General features: G+C 48.8%; 1 protein-coding gene across 5 annotated transcripts in view; it reads right to left on the bottom strand.

Moving 5' to 3' along the window:
• Nucleotides 1–24,418, bottom strand: part of HIP1 (huntingtin interacting protein 1) — a 218,444-nt gene that overhangs the window by 88,064 nt on the left and 105,962 nt on the right. The gene's annotated exons all lie outside the window — the stretch shown is intronic.

Raw genomic sequence — 24,418 nt, 5'->3', positions numbered from 1 at the left:
AGAAACTCTGTCTCACAAAAATATAAAATAAAGGCCGGGCGCGGTGGCTTATGCCTGTAATCCCCACACTTTGGGAGGCCGAGGTGGGTGGATCACCTGAGGTCAGGAGTTCAAGACCAGCCTGACCAGCATGGTGAAACCCTACCTGTACTAAAAATACAAAAATTAGCCAGGCATGGTAGTGGGCGCCTGTAATTCCAGCTACTCGGGAGGCTGAGGCAGGAGAATCACTTGAACCCGGGAGATGGAGGTTGCAGTGAGCTGAGATCATGCCATCGCACTCCAGCCTGGGCAACAAGAGGGAAACTCCGTCTCAAATAATAATAATAATAATAATTTTCTTTTAAAAGAGGTTGTAATCCCAGCACTTTGAGAGGCCGAGGCAGTCAGATCACTTGAGGCCAGGAGTTCAAGACAAGCCTGGCCAACATGGTGAAACCCCGTAGAAAAATTAGCTGGGCATGGTGGCAGGTGCCTGTAATCCCAGCTACTCAGGAGACTGAGGTGGGAGGATGGCTTGAGCCCAGAAATTCAAGGTTGCAGTGAGCTATGATCATACCATTGCACCACTCCAACATGGGTCACACATACACACACACACACACACACACACACAGACAAAGAAGAAGAAAAAAAAGAAAGAAAAGAAAAACAGAAAAAAAGCTGGCCATTTTATTTTTTTGTGAGACAGAGTTTCTCTATTTTCGCCCAGGCTGGAGTGCAGTGGCGTGATCTCAGCTCACTGCAACCTCCACCTCCCGGGTTCAGTAGAAAAAAAGGTTGCAGTACAGGTGGCAACAGCTCAGGTTAACAGCTGGAACCTTCCACCTGAGTGAGGATGACAGGGAGAGTACAGAACCAAATGGAGATCAGGTGAGCCTGGGAGAGTAGACAGGCAGGTGAGACACGGAAAGCCAAACAGCATCCCTGCCATGGGGAGCCTTCCATGCTCCGTGAGCCTGCTCTGGTCCTAGCTACAACACTTGGAATTTGCTGCCCAACATCAGGGTCTTTTTAATTCTTCTCTTGATCAGAAAGAATAATAATAGAGCCATTGTCACTAGATTATTGGTAGCAGCAGGAGCCACTGACCCTCACTTGGGCCTCTTCCTCCTCCCAGGCACTGCACTGCTAATTTACTTCTCATCCTCCTTTGGGCCTAGAGGGCAGGAAATCTGGGTCCCTATTTTCCAAGACAAGCTACTCGCAAGTAGCATAGCCGGCAAGAAGTGAAGCCAGAGTTCAAACCCAGGTCCATCGGAGAGCGCCTTCTCTCCCACACCGTGCTGCCTTCTTTTTTTTCTTTTTTGACAGAGTCTCGCTCTGTTGCCCAGGCTGGAGTGCAGTGGTGCATCTCTACTCACTGCAAGCGCCGCCTCCCAGGTTGACACCATTCTCCTGCCTCAGCCTCCTGCGTAGCTGGGACTACAGGCGCCCACCACCACGCCCGGCTAATTTTTTGTATTTTCTTAGTAGAGACAGGGTTTCACCACGTTAGCCAGGATGGTCTCGATCTCCTGACCTCGTGATACGCCCGCCTTGGCCTCCCAAAGTGCTGGGATTACAGGTGTGAGCCACTGCGCCCAGCTGTGCTGCCTTCTTTAACTCCCAGGGTCCAACACAAACCTGTCATCAACTAACGTCCTCCACCCTACTGTCTGCCTCACCTTCTTACCCGTGACATCTGGCCCCCTTGTTTTTTGTGGGTTTTTTTGTTTGTTTTTTTTAAGAGGCAGGGTCTTCCTCTGTTGCCCAGGCTGGAGTACAGTGGTGCAAACATGGCTCACTACAGCCTCAACCTCCTGGGTTCAAGCAGTCCTCCCATCTCAGCCTCCCAGGTAGCTGCGACGACAGGTACATGCCACCACACCTGGCTAATTTTTAAATTCTTTTGTAGAGATGGGGTTCCCTATGTTGCCTAGGCAGGTCTCAAACTTCTGGCCTCAAGTGATCCTCCTGCCTCAGCCTCCTGAGTAGCTGGGATTATAGGCACATGACACCATATCCAGCTAATTTTCATAGAGACGGGGTCTTACTATGTTGCTCAGGCTGGTCTGAAACTCCTGGGCTTAAGTGCTTTGGCTGTCCCAGCCTCCCAAAGTGCTGGGACTACAGGCGTGAGCCATGTGCTGGGCCCTAAAATGGTGAATTTTATCATATGTATATTTTTTTTACCACCAACACACACACACAGACACACACACACAGTTACAAGGTAGGTGAGCCTCTAAAACATGGTACATGAGAGAAGCGAGACATGAAATGTGACACAATGTGTAATCCTATTTGTATGAAATGCTCAGAATGGGCAGATCCATAGACAGAGAGCTGACTGGTGGCCACTGGGGTCCGGTAGGAGAGGGGTGGGGAGTGATTGCTTAATGGGGATGGGGTTTCCTTTTGGGGTAGTGAAAATGTTCTGAAATTAAACAGTCATGTTGGTTGCATGACACAGCGAATGTGCCGAATGTTGCTTAATTATACACTTGAATTGGTTACAATAGTGAATTTCACGTTATATGTATTTTGTCACAATAAAAAAAAGATAAAAAACACTGAGAAACTGATTTTTTTTTTCTTTATTTGAGATGGAGTCTCACTCTGTCGCCCAGGCTGGAGTGCAGTGGCGCAAACTTGGCTCACTGCAACCTCCGCCTCCCGGGTTCAAGCGATTCTCCTGCCTCAGTCTCCTGAGTAGCTGGGATTACAGGCACCTGCCTGTAATGGTAAGACCCCATCTCTACAAAAAATAAAAATTTAGCTGGGGATGGTGGTATACCTGTAGTGGTGGCTACTTGAGAGGCTGAGGCAGGAGGATCGCTTGAGCCCAGGAGTTGGAGGCTGCAGCGAGCCATGACTGTGCCACTGTACTGTATCCTGGATGACAGATGGAGACCCTGACTCCCCACCCCCAAAAAGGTGGATCTTGTCCTCAAAGGGACAAAGACTGTACTTCTTCCTCTCCTTTCCTTCCTTCTCTGACTATGCTCATGCCTGTAATTCCAACACTTTAGGAGATTGAGGTGCAGGATCAATTCAGCCCAGGAGGTAGAGGTTGCAGTGAGCCCAGATTGTGCCACTACACTCCAGCCTGGGCGATACGGCGAGACTCTATTTCAAAAAACAAAAACAACAAAAAACGGCCGGGTGCGGTGGCTCAAGCCTATAATCCCAGCACTTTGGGAGGGTGAGGCAGCCGGATCACCTGAGGTTAGGAATTTGAGACCGGCATGGTCAATATGGTGAAACCTTGTCTCTACCAAAAATATAAAAATTAGCCGGGCGTGATGGCACGCACCTGTAATCCCAGTTATTCAGGAGACTGAGGCAGAAGAATCGCTTGAACCCAGGAGGTGGAGGTTGCAGTGAGCCGAGATCGCACCACTGCACTCTAGCCTGGGTGGCGGAGTGAGACTGTCTCAAAAAACAAAAACAAAAAAGCAAAAACAGAAAATGTACTTTATGAAGAAAAGAGACCAGTTATGGGTGTACAAGTTACTTATGTCTATGTGTAGCACACAATAACGAATAGTGTCAGAAAACTAAACCCCCAATGAGACGAAGCTTCCAGAACAGGTGTAGGATACACACAAGGGCTACCTTATTACATGAGACGCAAAAGGAAGAAGGGAGGGATGGGTGTGCTGCTTTCAGCCAAGGGTGATCATAAACTCTGATTTTGCTCCTGTCTTGTCTTTCTGGAACAATCTTTGAACTGAAAAAGCCAGAAAGAACACCAAAATAGACAACCCAAGTCCAAGGTGAGTTCGGCAACAGCAGGAACGCCCTGGGTGCCGAGCGAGCTGAAGGCTTCTGACTTGGAAGGGGTAACACACAATACAAGAGACTGAGAGACACCATCAGGGATCTTGGCCAGACTGCGGAGAAAGACAGTGGTACCCAAAGTCCGGACACGGGTAAGGATGATCGGGATTTGCCAGAGAGAAGGTAAAACACATTATCCATGAGAGATTCCAGAAAGGCAAGGAGGCACCGGTCACCAGGCACCAACTGAAAGAAGTCATGTGAGAAGGACCTTGTTTCCCTGTGAGATTCTAGACCAATGTTTCCCGGACATGAAACAGACATGGTGTGTGTCTGAATCTCCATCATCGAGGCATTTAATAAAGTCTCTCAACCGGGTGCGGTGGCTCACGCCTGTAATCCCAGCACTCTGGGAGGCTGAGATGGGCAGATCACTTGAGCTCAGGAGTTCGAGTCCAGCCTGGCCAACATGGTGAAACCCTGTCTCTACTAAAAATGCAAAAAAATTAGCTGGGCATGGTGGCACGCACTTGTAGTCCCAGATACTCGGGAGGCTAGGGCAGGAGAATTGCTTGAGCACGGGAGGCGGAGGTTGCAGTGAGCTGAGGTCCTGCCACTGCACTCCAGCCTGGGTGACAGAGCAAGACTCCATCTCAAAATGAAAACAAAAACAAAGTATCTTATAACATCCTCCTAGACAAGAATAAGAAAGGACAGGCTGCCAGGAGTCCAAAGTGTCAGGCCTCTGAGCCCAAGCTAAGCCATCATATCCCCTGTGACCTGCACGTATCCATCCAGATCACCTGAAGCAACTGAAGATCCACAAAAGACGTGAAAATAGCCTTAACTGATGACATTCCACCATTGTGATTTGTCTCTGCCCCACCCCAACTGATCAATGTACTTTGTAATTTCCCCCACCCTTAAGAAGGTTCTTTGTAATTCCTCCCACCCTTGACAATGTACTTTGTGAGATCCACCCCCTGCCCCCAAAACATTGTTCATGACTCCACCGCCTGTCCCCAAACCTATAAGAACTAATGATAATCCACCACCCTTTGCTGACTCTCTTTCCGGACTCGGCCCACCTGCACCCAGGTGAAATAAACAGCCATGTCGCTCACACAAAGCCTGCTTGGTGGTCTCTTCACATGGACACATGAGACACAAACCACCGCCCACCAGCCAAACCTGGCCTCTGCCTGCTTGTGCATGGCCTGCGAGCTAGGACTGGTTTTTATGTTCTTGTTTAGGGACAGAGTCTTGCTCTGTTGCCCAGGCTACAGTGTAGTGGTGCGATCATAGTTTATTACAGCCTTGATTACAGCCTGGGTTCATGCAATCCTCCCACCTCCACCTCCCAACTAGGTGGGCCTACAGGTGGGCACTACCAGGCCAGGCTACTTTAAAATTTTTTGGGGAAACCGGGCACAGTGGCTCACGCCTGTAATCCTAGCACTTTGGGAGGCCGAGGTGGGCGGATCACAAGGTCAAGGATCAAGACCATCCTGGCTAACACGGTGAAACCCCATCTCTACTAAAAATACAAAAAAATTAGCCAGGTGTGGTGGTGGGCGCCTGTAGTCCCAGCTACTCGGGAGGCTGAGGCAGGAGAATGGTATGAACCCAGGAGGCGGAGCTTGCAGTGGCTGAGTCTCGCACTCCAGTGCGAGACTGTGTCTCAAAAAAAAAAATTTTTTTTTGTAGAGACGGGGTTCTCACTTTGTTGCCCAATCTGGTCTTGAGCTCCTGGCTTCTAGTGATCCTCCCGCCTTAAGCTTGCCAAAGTGCTGGGATTATGAGCGTGAGCCACACAGCCGGCTGGGTTTTCAATTTTTTAAGGGTGGGGGAGGAGGAGGAGGAGGAGGAAGAGTAGCAGCAGGCCACAAAGCCAAAAACATTTACCATCTGGCCCTTTGCAGAAAATGTTTGCTGGCCCCTGGGGTGGGCAGGGCAGCCTATGAGGGTGGATGTCCACATTACAGAGGCTGATTACTGGCCCCCATCACTTTGGGGTAAGGCATGCTGGCACCCGAGCCTGTGTCCTCCTCCTCATGTTTACCAGGGAGGTATATGTCAGGCACAGTGATTAATCTAACTGATGCTGGGAACAACAGTAACTGCATTTAGATGACTTTTTTTTTTTTTGGACAAGGTCTTGCCTGTTGCCCAGGTTGGACTGCAGTGGTGCAATCACGGCTTATTGCAGCGTTGACCTCCTGGGCTCAAGCAATCCTCCCACCTCAGCCTCCCAAAATAGTTGGGAGCACAGGTGCATGACACCACGCTCAGCTAATTTTTTTTTTTTTTTTGAGACGGAGTTTTGCTCTGTCACCTAGGCTGGAGTGCAATGGCGTGATCTCAGCTCACTGCAACTTCCGCCTCCCGGGTTCAAGTGATTCTCCTGCCTCAGCCTCCCAATCCCTCTCAGCTGGGATTACAGGCGCCCACCACCACTCCCGTCTAATTTTTTTGTAGTTTTTAGTAGAGATGGGGGTTTCACCATGTTGACTAGGCTGGTCTAGAACTCTTGACCTCAGGTGATCCTCCTGCCTCGGCTTCCCAAAGTGCTCGGATTACAAGCGTGAGCCACCGCACCCAGCCGCTAATTTTTTATTATTCGTAGAGGTGGGGATCTCCCTTTGTTGCCCAGGCTGGTCTCGAACTCCTGGCCTCAAGCCATCCTCCTGCGTCAGTCCCCCAACGTGCTGGGATTACAGGCGTGACCCACCGCGCCCAGCCTCAGCCTGGTTCCTTGTGTGAGTCTTGGTTTCTTGGTCGCCTTTTCCCTGTATGCCAGCTGCCTCCCTCCATAAGAGAACATCTGTGATGACCCTTGGGGTGCCCACTTAGGTTTTCAAAGGGGCCTGGAATGTAGGGCACAGGGTAAGAGACTTGGACACCAGGTCTTAGGGAAAGGAGAAGCTGGCCCATGTGCCCTCCTCTCACCCACAGGGAGCTGTGGCTTCGAAAGGGGTTCCTCCCTTGTAAGGCTGCTGCTTCTGTCGTCATGGAGGAAGCCTTGGTTCCGCTTCCCTAGCACCCCAAACTGCAAAGTCACGCTCACAGGTATTGCACCCCGAGGGCTCATTCCCCATTCATCAGTCACTGGTTGGGCGAGTCACCCTCCCTAGAAAGCCCAGCCTTCAGTGAATCCACCAGACATATCCTGATCTTTGACTATTCACAGAGCCAGACTGGAGTGGCCTTTTGTAACGGCCCTGGTCAGAGCTTCCGGATAGGCAGCTTGTCAGCAAGAGTGGGAAACCCTGGGCTGCGCCCTCCCCACAAACCACCAGCATTGCCCAACTTCCTCTCTTCATGCCCTCTACCACCCTCTCATTTCCCCAGCTTGCTTGCTTTCTTTTTTTTTTTCTTGAGACAGTTTCACCGTCACCCAGGCTGGAGTGCAGTGGTGCAATCTCGGCTCACGGCTACCTACCTCCACCTCTCGGGTTCAAGCAATTCTCCCACCTTAGCCTCCCAAGTAGCTGGGATTACAGGCATGCACCATCAACTCCGGCTAATTTTGTATTTTTAGTAGAAACAGGGCTTTACCACGTTGGTCAAGCTGGTCTCGAACTCCTGACCTCAAGTGTTTCACCCACCTCAGCCTCCCAAAGTGCTGGGATTACAGGTGTGAGCTACCACGCCTGGCTAATTTTTGTATTTTCAGTAGAGATGGGATTTTCACCACGTTGCCAAGGCTGATCTTGAACTCCTGACCCCAGGTTGCCTGCCCGCTTCAGTCTCCCAAAGTGCTGGGATTATAGGTGTGAGCCACGGCACCCAGCCATTTCCCCAGCTTTCTATCAGTGAGGTTAATTTTGTCTCTTCTCTTTTATTAATATACTGCAACTTTTTTCTGTTGATCTGAAGACACAAGGTGAGTGACGCCTGACTTACAGGAGGTCCCCCAGCATGGGAACCATCCCTTATCCAGCTCTGGGTCTCTTGAAGTGCCCAATTTCTAAAAGTGACCTTTCTGTCAAGTGAATGAGTCAAGCCCCAGCCACATCCCAGCACTAGAAAACCTGATGCTTCTCCCTTGAGAACATCCTTTTTTTTTTTTTTTCAATTTTTTTTTTTGTAGAGATGGGGTTTCACCATGTTGCTGGTCTCGACCTCCTGGGCTCAAGTGAGCCTCCCACCTCGGCCTCCCACCCAACATCCTTGACATCGCACCTTTTGTTCTATTTCTGCAGGAATCACTGTGCCTAGAAAGGAAGACTTTGGTCAGTGGTTCCCAGACTTGGCTAGGCCAGGATATCATCTGAGAATCCTGTACCCCTAGTTTGTACACACACCCCTAGATTCCTTTGCTCCACCCCCAGATTGGACTCATTTGGCCTGGGGAGGGTCCATGGCATTGTTAATTCTGGTGATGTTACAGAAGAACATTCTATGTCAGAGTCTAATAAAAAATATCAGCTAAAAGAAAAACAGTGGGCTGGGCGCGGTGGCTCACGCCTGTAATCCCAACACTTTGGGAGGCCGAGGCAGGCAGATCATGAGGTCAGGAGATCGAGACCATCCTGGCTAACACTGTGAAACCCCGTCTTTACTAAAAAATACAAAAAAAAATTAGCCGGGCATAGTGGTGGGCACCTGCAGTCCCAGCTACTTGGGAGGCTGAGGCAGGAGAATGGTGTGAACCCGGGAGGCGGAGCTGGCGGTGAGCCGAGATCGCGCCACTGCACTCCAGCTTGGGAGACAGAGTGAGACTCCGTCTCAAAAAAAAAAAAAAAGAAAGAAAAACAGTGGCTGGGCACTGTGGCTCACACCTGTAATCCCAGCACTTTGGGAGGTACAGGTGGGCGGATCACTTGAGGTCAAGAGTTTGAGACCAGCCTGGCCAACATGGCAAAACCCCATCTCTACTAAAAATACAAAAATCAGCCAGGTGTGGTGCGTGTGCCTGCTGTAATCCCAGCTACTCGGGAGGCTGAGGCAGGAGGATTGCTTAAACCCGGAAGGCAGAGGTTGCAGTGAGCCGAGATCATACCAGCCTGGGCAACAGAGCAAGACCCTGTCGCAAAAAAAACAAGAAAGAAAAGAAAAGAAAAATAGTAACAAAAAGGAAGAATGAGAGCAAAGAGAGAAGAAACAATAAAGATGGTGGAAATGTGAAGAACGAAGTCAGTTTCTCAGCTCAGACAGGCATACCTTGATATAAGTAAATTTTTTTCTGGAAAATGTGAATTGACGCTGAGGCCAAATTAGGAGATTATTGTTCATTTCACAGAAGACATTGGCATCCGATGCCCTTAAATAGCCATCTCCGTTAGTACATTTAAGATAGGATTCAGTTTACAGAAGTGTGATTTATACAGAATCACATCTGTTACATAAAGCTCAGAAAAATAGCTCTCCTCCCATGTCATCTTGCTAACTATAGAACTGGCCCAGTATAGATGGTCACCTATTTTCTTCTAAAAGACACCACCCCTGCTCTCTGTCATCTATTTCTGTTTCACTGTAATCATGGGTAACAGATTCTTAGGGGCCACCCAGATCTCTTTCTGGTCTTCCCTAAACGCAGAGAACAACTGCTCTGAATTGTTTCCATATTCACGCATTCATTTGACATATATTTCTGGAAGGCCTATCATATGCCTGGCACTGCTTTAGAAATACAGTGAGTGTGCGGTGGCTCATGTCTGTAATCCTAGCACTTTGGGAGGCGAAGGTGGGTGGATTGCTTAAGCCCAGGAGTTCAAGACCAGCTGGGGCAACATGGCGAAACCCTGTCTCTACAAAAATACAAGAAATGATCCAGACGTGGTGGTGCGTGCCTATAGTTCCAGCTACTTGGGAGGCTGAGGTGGGAGGATCACCTGAGCTCAGGAGGCAGAGGTTGCAGTGAACCAATATTGAGCCACTATACTCCAGCCTGAGCAACAGAGCAATACTCTGTCTTAAAAAAAAAAAAAAAAAAAAGGCCAGGCACAATGGCTCATGACTGTTATCCAAGCACTTTGGGACGCCAAGGTGGGTGGGTCACTTGAGGTCAGGAGTTCAAGACCAGCCTGGCCAACATGGTGAAACCAGTCTCTACTAAAAATACAAAAATTAGCCAGGCGTGGTGGTGCATGCCTGTAGTCCCAGCTACTCGGGAAGCTGAGGCACGAGAATTGCTTGAACCCGGGAGGTAGAGGTTGCAGTGAGCTGAGATAGCGCCACTGCACTCCAGCCTGGGTGGCAGAGCGAGGCTCTGTCTCAAAAACAAACAAATAAACAAAATAAACAAAACCAAAATAAAACAGCAAGGAACAGAGATGATGATCTCTGTCCTCATGGGGCTTATATTTTAGCAGGAGAGACAAGCAGTAAACAAATCAGATGGCGAGAGGTGCCATGGAAGAAAGATAAGGGGAAGGATAGGGCTGGAGTGTTCTAGGCAGCATTAAAACCTCCCAAAGGGTCACTGAGGGAGGCTGTACTGAGGTGACAGAGGGATACAGACTTTAAAGTGCTGAGCGGCTGACGTGGTGGCTCACACCTATAATCTCAGCACTGGGAGGCCGAGGAGGCAGGATTGCTTGAGACTAGGAGCTTGAGAACAGCCAGGGTGACATAGGAAGATCCTGTCTCTACAAAAAAATGTAAAATGAAAAAATTAGCCTGGCTTGGTGGCATAGTCCCAGCTGCTGGGGAGGCTGAAGTGGGAAGATCACTTGAGCCCAGGAGTTTGAGGCTGCAGTGAGCCATGTAGTGCCACTGCACTCTAGCCTGGAGAGCAGAGTGAGACCCTGTCTCAAAAAATAAATAACGTGATAAGGAAGTGAGCCTGGCACACACCTGGGAGAAGAGTTTTGGCACAGGAGGAGAAGCCCAGCTGGCAGCCATGAGGAAGTGTGGCTAGAGCCAGAAGTCAGGGGCAGGAGGGGCCAAATTGCTAGAGGCCTCACAGCCCATGGTAAGGACTAGCCTTTGTTCCACATAAGACCGGGGCCATTGGAAGCTGTTTTGTTTTTGGGGGGTTTTGATAAAAGATGGGATCTTGCCATGTTGCCCAGGTTGGTCTTGAACTCCTGGCCCCAAGCAATCCTCCTGCCTTGGCCTCCCAAATTGCTGAGATTACACGTGTGAACCAGTGTGCCCGGCCTCGCTGGAAGATTTTGAGCAAAGCAGTAAAATGATCTGATACACTAGGATCCCTCTGGCTGCTGTGCTGAGAACAGACTGCAGGGACCAGTGTGGCTGCAGGGACCACAGTGAAGATGCTGCTGCCTTCAGTCAGGCCAGAGATGATGGTGGAGGCAGAGGAGGCGTCGAGACGTGGTCGGTCTCTGAATTTATTTTGAAGCTAGAGCTGATGCGATTTGCTGATGTTCTGGATCTGGGGTGTGAGGAAGGAAGGAGTCAAGGATAACATCGTGATGATTTGCCTGAGCACCTAGAGGGACTGAGCTGCCGTTAACAAGCTGGGGGGACCCATGGGAGAGTTGGTTTGGGGCTAGGTTAGATATGAGACACCTACCAGGCATCCCAGTGGAGCTGGGAGTAAGCAGTGGGCTGTGCCGCATCTGGAGTTCAGAAAAGGTCTGAGCTGGGCCCGGCACAGTGGCTCACACCTGTAATCCCAGTACTTTGGGAGGCTGAGGTGGGCGGATCTCTTGAGGCCAGTTCGAGACCAGCTTGACCAACATGAAACCCTGTCTTTACTAAAAATACAAAAATTAGCCGGATGTGGTGGTGTGTGCCACCCAGCTAACTCAGGAGGCTGAGGCAGAAGAATTGCTTGAACCAGGAGGTGGAGGCTGCAGTGAACTGAGATCATGCCACTGCACTCCAGCCTGGGTGACAGAGCAAGACTCTGTCTTAAAAAAGGAACAGGTCTGAGCTACATTTATAAATTTGGATGGGATGTAAGAGTGCATAAGAGCACCAAGGAATGAGTGCAGATGAGATGTCTGGGGACAGCCTGAGGACACCCCGATGTTCAGGAGAGACAGGAGGCCAGGTGCGTGCAGTGGCTCATGCCTGTAATCCCAGCACTTTGGGAGTCCGAGGGAGGAGAATTGCTTGAGCCCAGGAGTTTGAGACCAGCCTGGGCAACACAGCGAAACCCCATCTCTACCAAAAATACAAAAATTAGCAAGTCTTACAACCCGGTCTCTACATAAATAAATAAGGATAGGAGGGAATCAGTGATGTAGATAGAAAAGAAACAGCCTGTGAGGTCGGAGGAAGCCATATGAAGAAATGCATTTTGGCAGGGCATGGTGGCTCATGCCTGTAATCCCAATGCTTTGGGAGGTTGAGGCAAGAGGATCCTTTGAGACTAGGAGTTGGAGGCTGTAGTGAGCTATGATTGCAGTACTGCACTCCAGCCTGGGCAAGACAGCAAGACTGTCAAATAAATAACAATTTATCTATCTATCGTATATATACATACATATACAGACGTATATATACACACACACACACATATATATATATATATTTTAAGGAAATTGGCCGGGTGCAGTGGCTAATGTCTGTAATCCTAGCACTTTGGGAAGCTAAGGTGGGCAGATCACCTGAGGTCAGGAGTTTGAGACCAGTCTGGCCAACATGGTGAAACCCCATCGCTAATAAAAATAAAAAATGTAGCCAGGCATGGTGATGCGTGCCTGTAATCCCAGCTACTCGAGAGGCCGAGGCAGGAGAATCGCTGGAACCTGGGAGGCAGAGGTTGCAATGAGCTGAGATCGTGCCTCTGCACTCCAGCCTGGGCAACAGAGCGGGACTCCATCTCAAAAAAAAAAAAAAAAAAGCCAAAAAAAAAAGGCTCTCCCCCTCTGATGGTAGATGGAGGAGAGAAAGGGAGGCTGGGAGCTGGAGGCACGGAGTGCTCTACAGCATTTCTGCTGTGAAGAGGGACAGAGAGAGAGGGCAGCCGCTGGGAGGAGGTGGGCTCAAGGCTTTCTTGTTTCTGGTGGGAGACATGATAACGCGTTTGCATGTGCATAAGGAAAGGACAGGAGAGTGGCAGGGATGTGGATGGGGCCTGGTGCCCAGCAGGAGGGCAGGCTGGGCCAGATCCCACAGGACAGACACAGATGGAGGCGGACATGTGGGTGAGGGCAGTGCCAGTTTTCACAGATCATGTCTCTTCACAGTGAAACAGGAAGCGAGGTCAGGTCTGAGAGCTCAGGATTTGAGGAATGCACAGGATGCCCGGAGATGCACTCAAGGCCCAGGCAAGTGGCACTTGGAGAAAGGAGCTAAGCCAGCCTCCGCCTCCTCTTCTCCAGCCCAGTTCTCCCCAGAGCCTCTCCCTTGTCCTCAAACCAACTCTTCTCCTCCTCCTCATTGCCTTTCTGGCTTGTAAAGTGCTTGAGGCTGGGCACAGTGGCTCACGCTTGTAATCCTAGCACTTTGGGAGGCTGAAGCAGGAGGACTGCTTCGGCCTAGGAGTTTCAGACCAGCCTGGGCAGTAGTGAGACCCTGTCTCTATAAAACGTCTCTATAAAAAATTAGGCTGTGGTGGCTCATGCCTATAGTCATAGCTATACAGGAGGCTGAGGCAGGAGGATCACTTGAGGGCAGGAGGATCACTCGAACTCAGAAGGTCAAGGCTGCAGTGAGCTCTGATCGTGCCACTGCACTCCAGCCTAGAAGACAGAGCTGGACCTTGTAAAACACACACACACACACACACACACACACACACCCCTTCAAAGCACAGACCTCACTGAACTCAGGTCAGAACCAAAGAAAAGAGACTGAGTGAGCAGTGAGGCTGCGGTTACACTCTGGAGGCCACGGAATCAGGCAAGCAGAGGCACTGATGGATACTCCCTGCTCTGGACCCAGGGAGTGAGAACAAGCTGGGGAGGATTTGCTAATCAGTTTTCTAAAGTGGAAAGAGGGGTTGTTGCTAATTCCGGAGGTGGATTTCATCATCGGCTGCACGGCTGTGACGTGACTTCCTCAGAAAGCAAAGCTGCCAGAAACTCTCCCTTTTACTTCTGTCTTGGGGGTGAAGAAGAGGCCTTCCTTAGGGGAGTGGGAGAAAAAAGAGCTATGAGATTCAGAAGTATAGGGGTGTTGGCGGAGCGGGGAGTCATCCAACAGGCCCCAGGCAGGGTAAGCCCCACCCAAGTCTCCAGGCCTGACAGCCTACTGGTCTCCTGGTGGCCACAACATCACCAGAACCCCCCTTTCTAAAGCACAGCTCCAGTCATGCCAGAAACTTCCAGAAACATCCAGGGCTCATGGAGAAACTGCTCCACTGCCTGGCCTGGCACTCAAGGCCTGGAGATCTGGCCCCCACTTGCCTTTCCAGTCTTAGAATTCATTCCTGTCCTTCCCTTTCCCAAATACGTCCTGCCTAATTTGACCCTCATGCCTTCGCTTCATGCCACTTCTCTAACCAAGATTAACCACCCTGCCCAAACCATCTCCATTTATTTAAGTTCCATCATTCATTCAGATAGTCATGATTTTATTCATTCATTGAATTCACCCATCAAATCTATACAGTCATCCCTCTGTGTCTGTACGTAAATGTATTTTTGTTTAATTATTATTATTATTTTTTGAGACGTCTTGCTCTGACGCCCAGGCTGGAGTGCAGTGGTGCGATCTTAGCTGACTACAATGCCTCAGCCTCCTGTCTCCCGAGTAGCTGGGAATTACTGGCACCTGCCACCACGTCCAGCTAATTTTTGTATTTTTACAATTAGTAGAGATGGAGTTTAATTATGTTGGCCAGGCTGGTCTCGAACTCCTGACCTCAGGCCACCTTGGCCTCCCAAAGTGCTGGGATTATAAATATGAGCCACCATTGTTTAAGTTTTTATAGAGATGGGATCTTGCTATGTTGCCCAGGCTGGTCTCAAACTCCTGGGTATGTGTATTGAGCACCCAGTCAAGTGTTGCATTAAGTCAACTCACAGATCACTAAGGCTTAGTCCTAGTTTCAAAGAGTGAGGTCTAGATGGGGAGAAAGATGATGGCACTGTGTCCACCTTGTGAGAAGAGAGAGACTGGTGGGTATAGACTGTACGGAGGACTGGGGTGTGGGCATCTATCTAAGGCTTAAGGGTTGGTGATGGCTGCCTGGAGGAAGAACCAACCTAACCAGCAGAGAAGCCGGTCTGGAAAGGGGGCCTGCCAGGTCATTCAGGTAGAGATGACAGCATGATCGAGCCACAGAAGTGAGCAAGGCCCAGTGTTGGGGACTGGTGAGCAGTCACTGTTTCTAGCAAGTAGAAAAGCAGAGATGGGGTGCTATAGTTTAAATATGTGAGTCACCTCCAAAATTCATGTTGAAGTTTAATCTCCATTGTGATGGTATGAAGAGGTAGGGCCTTTTGGGACATGATTAAGTCATGAGGGTTCTGCCCTTGTGAAGAGGACAAATGCCCTTATAAAAGAGGCTTTGGAGGCCAGGCGTGGTGGCTCATGCCTGTAATCCCAGCACTTCGAGAGGCCAAAGGTGGGTGGATCGTTTGAGCCGAGGAGTTTGAGGCCAGCCTGGGCAACATGGTGAATCCCTGTCTCTAAAAAAAAGAGGCTTTAGGCTGGGCGCAGTGGCTTATGCCTGTAATCACTTTGGGAGGTTGATGAGGGTGGATCACCTGAGGTCAGGAATTCAAGACCAGCCTGACCGACGTAGTGAAACCCTATCTCTACCAAAAATACAATAATTAGCTGGGTGCGGTCGTGGGCGCCTGTAATCCCCGCTACTCGGGAGGCTAAGGCAGGAGAATCACTTGAACCCAGGAGGTGGAGGTTGCAATGAGCTGAGATCCGCCATTGCACTCAAGCCTGGGCAACAAGAGCAAAACTCCGTCTCAAAAAAAAAAAAACCAGGCTTTGGAGAGCTGCTTGCCCCTTCTATCTCTTCTGCATGTGAAGGCACAGCATTCTTCTCCTCCACCTCTTTTTGCTATGTGAGGATGCAGCGAGAAAATGCCATCTATGGAACAGGCTCTTGCCAGTCACTGAATCTGGTGGCTCTGTGATCTTGGACGTCACAGCCCCCAGAACTGTGAGAAATAAACGTCTATTGTTTGTAGGCCAAGTCTATGGTATTTTGTTATAGCAGCAAGAATGAACTAAGACTGGGGCCATGACCTGGAAGCCTAATCTATAGGGTCATAGGGTAGCCGCCCAGGAAACTTCCCCTGCACTCACTACCCAGCTTGAAACACATTAGCAAAAAGAATTCTTAAAAGCGAAAACCTCAAAGCCTAAGTCCTTAAACATAAGTAAGCCAATGGATACATACTCTTAGGTGAAGGTACAAGGATTTCACCCTAGTAGTGGAAAATGTTATTAATAGAGGGCAGATCACAATGAAATGATACATCACCCCCTGCTCATCTGGAATTATAGCAATACTAACATTGACTGGATGATACACGCCAAGGCATTGATCTAAGCACTTCACATGCAGTAATTCATCTGCCCTCACCACAACCCCGTATGGAAGGTATTATGACTATGCCCACTGTACAAGAGGGAAAGCCTGGCAAAAGGAGACCTCAGTAACCCACCCAGGTAAGTACACAGTGGAAACTGGTTTTGAACCCATGAACCCAGAACCCATGGATGGCCTGGACCACTCTGATATATTATTTCTAGATCTCCAGCATGGTGAAAACAAAAATTAAAGTCTACAAAACCGTATTATGGTATGGCCCCATTTTCTTTAAATATGTGTGTATTTGTCTATGTGTACATGCTTGTGTTTGATTGAATCAAATGAAGATTTGGCTGTTTTTGACTTATACAAAAGGCAATTTCATATGGTTCAACCTAGTGTATGCACACAAACACAAACACACACACAGAAAAGTCTGTAAGAACCTACACTAAATTGTTAGCAGTAGTTTTAGATGGTGGAAAAATATTTGATCTTTATTTTCTTTGTACCTTTTCATATTTTCTGAAAAGTGGCAGAAGTTTAACACTTCTGTGGAGTACCTGTTTCCTTACTGCTGGTGCTGATGGCCTCAGCTATGTGGTATTAAACTCTACTCAATGTGCAGGAGCCCCCGCCCCGCAAACTACAGTATCAGGGCCCAACGCACTCAAGGCTATCTCTCCTCGGGGACGGAGAAGCCAAAGTGTGTACTTCAATGAAGCAAGTGCTTAGAACAGCACCTGGCATATCAAGGGCACTCTATAAACCTTTTCCAAATAAATGAATGGTCACTTTCTCCACCCCACTTCCTATACCACTGGGCAGAATCAATCATTCCTACTTGAGTTTCTATGGGAGTTTCCTTAAATCTCTATAGAATAAAGAACCCAGTAACCTGCCCAGGTAAGTGGTAGAGACAGATTTTGAACCCCGGGACCCAAGGCCTCCACCACTCTGGAGTACTGTTCCTACATCAAAGTGAGGGGCCCTTTGAGATTTGACTTCTTTGAGCCTCAGTTTTCTCCAGCTTGAACATGAAAATAGGAATCACGCTTTTCTGAGAATTGCATGAGACATGGTGCTCTGTCACCCCCAGCCTCGTTCTAGTTGATGTTACTTGGGCAGGGCTGAGAGGGCCTTGTTTATTGTGTGTAACATCAAGTCCACAGCCAGGGCCATGGCCAGAGAACTGCCCATGTGACCTTGGCTGCCTTACTGGAGATTTGTTGGATATAAGAGGCAGTATCTTCCCTCCAACTTCTAGAAAATCTGGCAGAAATGGATAAGTGGTCAGTGCTCTGTAGACCATCTGGCTGACAGCTGGATCCACAGTTGAATAGACCTCAGGAGGATGGTCAAGGGGAGCTGGGCACAGGGAAAGGGCCCTGAGGTTTAGACTCAGGCAACTCTCAGCAATGAGCTATGAGCTAAATCTGGAGTCCAGGATTTCAGCCAGATTGTAAGCCAACTACATACCATGAACAGGGGTTCCAGAGTTCCCTGGCAGCCAAGGAAAATCCTCTGCTGGGAATGAATGGGTTCACCCCTCTGTTACAATTCTTATCCAAGCATATTTAGAATGGTGCAGCCATTTCTGCATCTAATCTCATTTTCTGGATCATTTACCACCTTCCAACAGCTTACAAAATTTTCTCATTTACATTTATTTCTATTATCTATCATTCACTCCCTCAATCCCTGCAGGAGCTCAGCTCCACAAGGCAGGAATCTTTGTTTGGTTCAACGAAGTATCCCAAGTGCTTGGAACAGCACCTGGCATATGGAAGACACTCTATAAATCTTTTCTGAATAAATGAATAAATGAAATGTCACTTTCCCCACCCCACTTCCTGTACCATTTGGCAGAATTAGTCATCTTGCCTCTGAATGTCTATAGAACTTTCCTTAAATCTCTAATATTGTACTAATCACACTATTGTGATTATTAACATTAATCTAATATTGTAATTTTATCTCTTGTACTTTTTTTTTTTGAGACAGAGTCTCGCTCTGTCACCCAGGCCAGACTGTAGTGGCGCGATCTTGGCTCACTCCAACCTCTACCTCCCGGGTTCAAGAGATTCTCGTGCCTCAGCCTTCCAAGTAGCTGGGATTACAGGCACGTGCCGCCTCGCCCGGCTAATTTTTGTATTTTTAGTAGAGACGGGGTTTCACCATGTTGGCCGAGCTGGTTTCAAATTCCTGACCTCAAGTGATCCACCTGCCTTGACCTTCCAAAGCGCTGGGATTACAGGTGTGAGCCACTGTGCCCAGCCTGTACCTCTTTTAAGGCAGAAGCCATCAAAGGATCCCTTTCTCTCTTATATTATCTACACCTGGCATGAGGTCTGGATGGGTCCTCGGTGTCTGCTGACTCAGGGGACAATCTTCACATATATAGGGCAAAAAAGACAACAGCCAGGACCCTGGTTGCAACCATTGGAAACATCCCTACCCAGCACCAGGGCTGGTGACATGATCTTGAGCTAGGTGGAATAGGGAGGCAGTGATTTTGTAAGACTTCTTTCTAGCCTGAGAAAAATCCAGCGAGAGAAAGTTATTTTAGGTCCCAGAATACGAGGCTGAACTGAGTCCTCCAAAGAGAGGTTAAGATAGAAAGTTAATGAAATGTTCATTTCAAAAAAACTTTGCCCAACCCACGGTTTGCAACTCCCACACTTATCCTGGTACCAGTGACAGCCATCTCCAGGCCCAGGGACCAGTAGGCAGCATAAACCCGTTGGCCAGAATAGCATATCCATGTCTGATTGTCAAGTGGAGGCAGACCCGCTTACTGGCTCTACTAGAGACTTGCTGGTTATTTTTTAACACAGGCCCTCACACCTGTGCCCACTCCTCCTCTCTATTCCTCTGGCCTCGCTCCTGACAAACCTACTCAACATTGATTCCCCAGTGTTGTATGTTCAGCCTGTGTGCAGCACCTCTCTCTCAACTAGAATGTCTTCTCCTTTTGTCTTTTAATCATTCATGCATTCAGCACCTATTGTGCGTCCTGTGTTTCCTTCAATTGCAGCTCCCCTTCTTTTTTTTTTCCTTTTTATTTTTTTTGAGATGGAATCTTGCTCTGTCACCTAGACTGGGCTGCAGTGGCGCGATCTCAGCTCACTGCAACCTCCGCCTCCCAGGTTCAGGCGATTCTCATGCTTCAGCCTCCTGAGTAGCTGGGATTACAGGCATGAGCCACCATGCCTGGCTAATTTTGTGTTTTTAGTAGAGACAGGTTTTCTCCATGTTGGTCAGGATGGTCTCAAACTCCCGACCTCAGGTGATCCTCCCGCCTCGGCCTCCCGAAGTGCTGGGATTACAGGTGTGTCACCGCTCCTGGCCTGCTCCCCTTCTTAAAGCACAGCTCTTCCAGGAATCACTGAGGTATAAAAAGATTCGGCTTTGGGAGGCCAAGTTGGGAGGCTGAGGCAGGAGTATTGCTTGAGGCCAGCAGTTCAAAACCAGACTGGGAAACATAGCAAAATCCTGTCTCTGCCAAAAAGTTAAAAATTGCTGGGCATGGTGGCATGGACCTGTAGTCCCAGCTACTTGGGAGGCTGAGGTGGGAGGATCACCTGAGCCCGGGAGGTTGAGGCCGCAGTGAACTGAAACTAGAATTGCACCACTGCATTTCAGCCTCAGGGATACAGCGAGACCTTCTCTCTAAAAAGGAAAAAAAAGCCAGCACAGTGGCTCATGCCTATAATCTCAGCACTTTGGGAAACCAAGGCGGGCAGACAGCTTCTTGAGCTCAGGAATTCAAGACAAGCCTAGGCAACAAGGTGAAACCCCGTCTCTATAAAACAGACAAAAATCAGCCAGGTGTGGTGGTGTGCACCTGTAGTCCCAGCTACTCGGGAGGCTGAGGTGGGAGAATCACTTGAGACTGAGAGGTTTGAGGCTGCAGTAAGCCATGACTACACCACTGCACTCCAGCATGGGTGATAGACCAAGATCCATCTCAAAAAAAAAAAAAAAGATTTGGGTTCCGTATCATGGGAACTTTGTTAGCCCACAGAGATATGGAGTGTGCCTACTTTTCAAGCATCAACCAGAGGTAGTTTCTGAACAAACCCTGTGGTTTCATGACCTTACCCTTTTAGTGTGCCTGAAATACCCTTATTTTCCTCGTTCCAGGGGATCATCTTCCCCTCTGCCCCCAGTTTTCTTAATGATACCCTTCCTTAAGTTGCCAGCTGGTTAACCCCACCTTCTCCAGGCTGACACATGCCCCATCCTTTGTGCATTGCACAACATGTATTGCAACTACTAACAGGTCTGATTGCCCCAGCAGACTGAGCTCACCCAGCAGTGATCATTCTGCAAGAAGCAATGCTCTCTCCCCTCCTCTGAAGTTTTCAGATTTTATTTATAGCCTAAATGAAAAAGCAAAAATATTACTAATGATACAAAATATTACTAATGATAGCCATGGTTTACTAAGCTCCTCCTATGTGCCAAGTTCTGTATTTTTTATTTTATCTTATTTTTTTAGACAGGGTCCCACTCTGTCACCCAGGCTGGAGTACAGTGGTGTAATCACAGCTCACTGCAGCCTTGAACTCTTGGGCTCAAGTGATCCACCTGCTTTGGCTGGGAGGATCCCCAGGAGCGGAGACCACAGGCTCATGCCACCAAACCCAGATAATTTGTTTTTTAATTAATTAATTAATTAATTTAATGTAATTTTTTAAAGTAGAGATGGGGTCTTGCTATTTTGCCCAGGCTGGTCTTGAACTCCTGGGCTCAAGTAATCCTCCCGCCTCAGCCGCCCAAAGCACTAGGATTACAGGCATGAGCCACCATCCCTGGCTTGTGTCAAGTACTTTAAATGAGCACCTCGACAGCACTGCAAGTCTGCAGACACCAATCTTAGAGATGAGGAAATAATATGATGGACGAGATCAACTAACTTGTCTATGATTTGAGAGTCGGCAAGTGGTGGCAAAGGGACCTTAGCCTCTGTTACTCCAAAGCCCAGGCTCAGCATCTGGAGCAGCCTCAGGACACAGACGAGTCTCCCTTAATCCTCTGTGCACAGGGGACAGGGCCATGGAGTCTGGCTGGGATCCCATTCACTCAACCATTCCCATTTACAAATATGCCTCCCACCCTGACCCCTCTCTACCTGCCCACAGGAACCTCCTCCAAATTAAAGATGCATTAGGACTTCAAGGAATCTAAAGGAGACATGGGGAATTTATTTTTTTTTTCTTTTTTTTTTTTTTTTTTGAGACAGAGTCTCGCTCTGCCGCCCAGGCTGGAGTGCAGTGGCCAGATCTCAGCTCACTGCAAGCTCCGCCTCCCGGGTTCACGCCATTCTCCTGCCTCAGCCTCCCGAGTAGCTGGGACTACAGGCGCCCGCCACCTCGCCCAGCTAGATTTTTGTATTTTTTTAGTAGAGACGGGGTTTCACAGTGTTAGCCAGGATGGTCTCGATCTCCTGACCTCATGATCCGCCCGCCTCGGCCTCCCAAAGTGCTGGGATTACAGGCTTGAGCCATCGCACCCAGCCTATTTTTTTTCTTAAATGACCCATGGACTAATTTCTTTGGGGCTCTAGAGCAGGTGAAAACTGCGATTATGGAAATCTTTGGCTCAGGGATAGCTGTGAGACCACGTGCCTATCCTGGGTTTGAACTGGGACCTCTCTGGGCAAGAAGGGAGACAAAGGTGGAGGGGAAACAGCGCTTGGACTTGAGCTTCAAGAAACTCACCTAGCTGTGTGTGTGTTGCGGGGGAGACTGGAGTAGGGGAAAGATGGCTGGAAGAGGAGAAGTGGGAGGAGAGATAGTGTGATCGGGCAAAACGGCTCCCTGGGAGGGGCTGTCTTTTTTTTTTTTTTTTTTTTTTTTTTTTTTTTTTTTTTGAGACGGAGTCTCGCTCTGTCGCCAGGTGGAGTGCAGTGGCTGGATCTCAGCTCACGCAAGCTCCGCCTCCGGGTTTACGCCATTCTCTCGCCTCAGCCTCCCGAGTAGCTGGGACTACAGGCGCCGCCACCTCGCCCGGCTAGTTTTTTGTAGTTTTTAGTAGAGACGGGGTTTCACTGTGTTAGCCAGGATGGTCTCGATCTCCTGACCTCGTGATCCGCCCGTCTCGGCCTCCCAAAGTGCTGGGATTACAGGCTTGAGCCACCGCGCCCGGCCGGGAGGGGCTGTCTTAAAACTCATGTTTGCATCTGGACTTAGCCCCTGACCAGAAGTACAACTCTGACCAGAGGGGCCTCTGAAGACAGGTGCTCCTAGGACAATAAATCCTGCTTCACAAGGCCGACGTGAGGAAGAAAATAATGCAGGTGAGACTGTTCTGTCAATTGCAAATGTCTATGATGCGTGGTCGCGCTTGGTGCATTTCGAGGAAATCTCTCTCTCTCAACTCTGTAAGCCTTTTTGACAGACAAGGACTCAGCCATCCTCAGCCCTGGATCCCTTAGTATCTTAACGTCCTCACCCAAGGGCCTGCATAAAAAGGGGGTATTCAGTATGCACGTGAATTGAATGGAACCTCATCTTGGTGAGATAAAATCTTAATGATCAGTGACAATGAAAGATAGTAATCCATTAATGGTAAATCAAAAATTCTTTTCTCCTAAGCAATTTTTTTTTTTAAGAGACAAGGTTTCTGCCACCCAGGCTGGAGTGCAGTGGTGTTATCATAGCTCATTGCAGCCCTGACCTTTTGGGCTCAGCCTCCCGAGTAGCTGGAATTACAGGCACGCACCACCATGCCTGGCTAATTTTTTCATTTTTTTGTAGAGACAGGGTCTCACTATATTGCCCAGACTGGTCTCAAACTCTTGGGCTCAACCGATCCTCCTACCTCAACCTCCCAAAGTGCTGGGATTACAGGTGTGAGCCACTGTGCCTGGCCAATTTCCGTTCTTTATAAATTACCAGGTCTCAGGTATTGTTAAAGCAGCACAAATGGACTACGCAACTGACTATAGTAAAAAACACATTTTACTGTGGTACACATACGCCATGGAATACTATGCAGCCATAAAAAGGAATGAGATTACGTCCTTTGCAGGGACATGGATGAAGCTGGAAGCTGTTATCCTCAGCAAAATGACACAGGAATAGAAAACCAACACCACATGTTCTCCCTTATAAGTAGGACCTGAGTGATGAGGACACATGGACACATGGCAGGGAACAACACACACGAGGGTCTGTCAGAGGGTGGGGAAGGAGAGTATCGGGAGGAATATCTAATGGATACTGGGCTTACCACCTAGGTGATGGGTTGATCTATGCAGCAAACCAGCATGGCACATGTTTACATGTCACAAACCTGCACATGTCACAAACCTGCACATGTACCCCTAAACTTAAAAGTTGAAGGAAAAAAGTACATTTTACGGGGCTACCCAGTACTTACTTGTGTGCATGCATAGATACAATCAAAATCCGTTTCATGATCTAATGCTTACCCTCTCATGTGGAATATACCTGGATGTTTTCTCATCTCTTTCACTCTTGTTTTTATTTTTTTGAGATGGACTCTTGCTCTGTTGTCCAGGCTGGAGAGCAGTGGCGCGATCTCAGCTCACTGCAACCTCTGCCTCCTGGGTTCAAGCAATTCTCCTGCCTCAGCCTCCCGAGTAGCTGGGATTACAGGTGTGTGCTGCCTTACCCGGCTAATTTTTGTATTTTTAGTAGAGCTGGGTTTCACCATGTTGGCCAGGCTGGTCTCTAACTCCTGATCTCAGGTGTTCCACCTGCCTTGGCCTCCCAAAGTGCTGGGATCACGAGTGTGAGCCACCGCGTGCCTGGCCTATTTCACTCTTTCATATGCTGGCAGCAACCCACTAAATGGATCTTGTGGCCAGGGCTGAAAATGCTGCTCTATTTGCTGGGCAGGTCACCCATCAGTCTTTGGCATCATTTTGCACAGCGATCTCTCCAGTTGGGCATTTAACTTCTACCACATCCCTTCTGCTGACACCAGCAGCAACAACAGATTGACCAGAAGTCTTTTCTGCTCTACAGTCAATATTGTTTACTCAGAACATCTGAAATACCTTCTTTCCACCCCTCTCACCTGCCTGCTGAGTAAGTCAAGTGTCTCACATTTGAGGAAGCAGTGAGATTCAGGAAGAAACTCCTGAATTTTAAAAACAGCTATAGGGCTATAGGGAGCAGGGCACAGTGGCTCATGCCTGTAATCCCAGCACTTTGGGAGGCTGAGGTGGGAGAATCGCTTGAGCCCAGGAGTTCTAGACCATACTGGGCAACATATCGAAACCTCGTCTCTACCAAAAATCAAAAAAGGCAGTCAAGC

Source organism: Trachypithecus francoisi, unplaced genomic scaffold (assembly GCF_009764315.1).
Source record: "Trachypithecus francoisi isolate TF-2019V2 unplaced genomic scaffold, Tfra_2.0 Lachesis_group4, whole genome shotgun sequence".
Classification (NCBI taxonomy): Eukaryota; Metazoa; Chordata; class Mammalia; order Primates; family Cercopithecidae; genus Trachypithecus; species Trachypithecus francoisi.
Note: the sequence above shows the minus strand (reverse complement) of the source record. Positions and strands in the feature narration are given on the sequence as shown.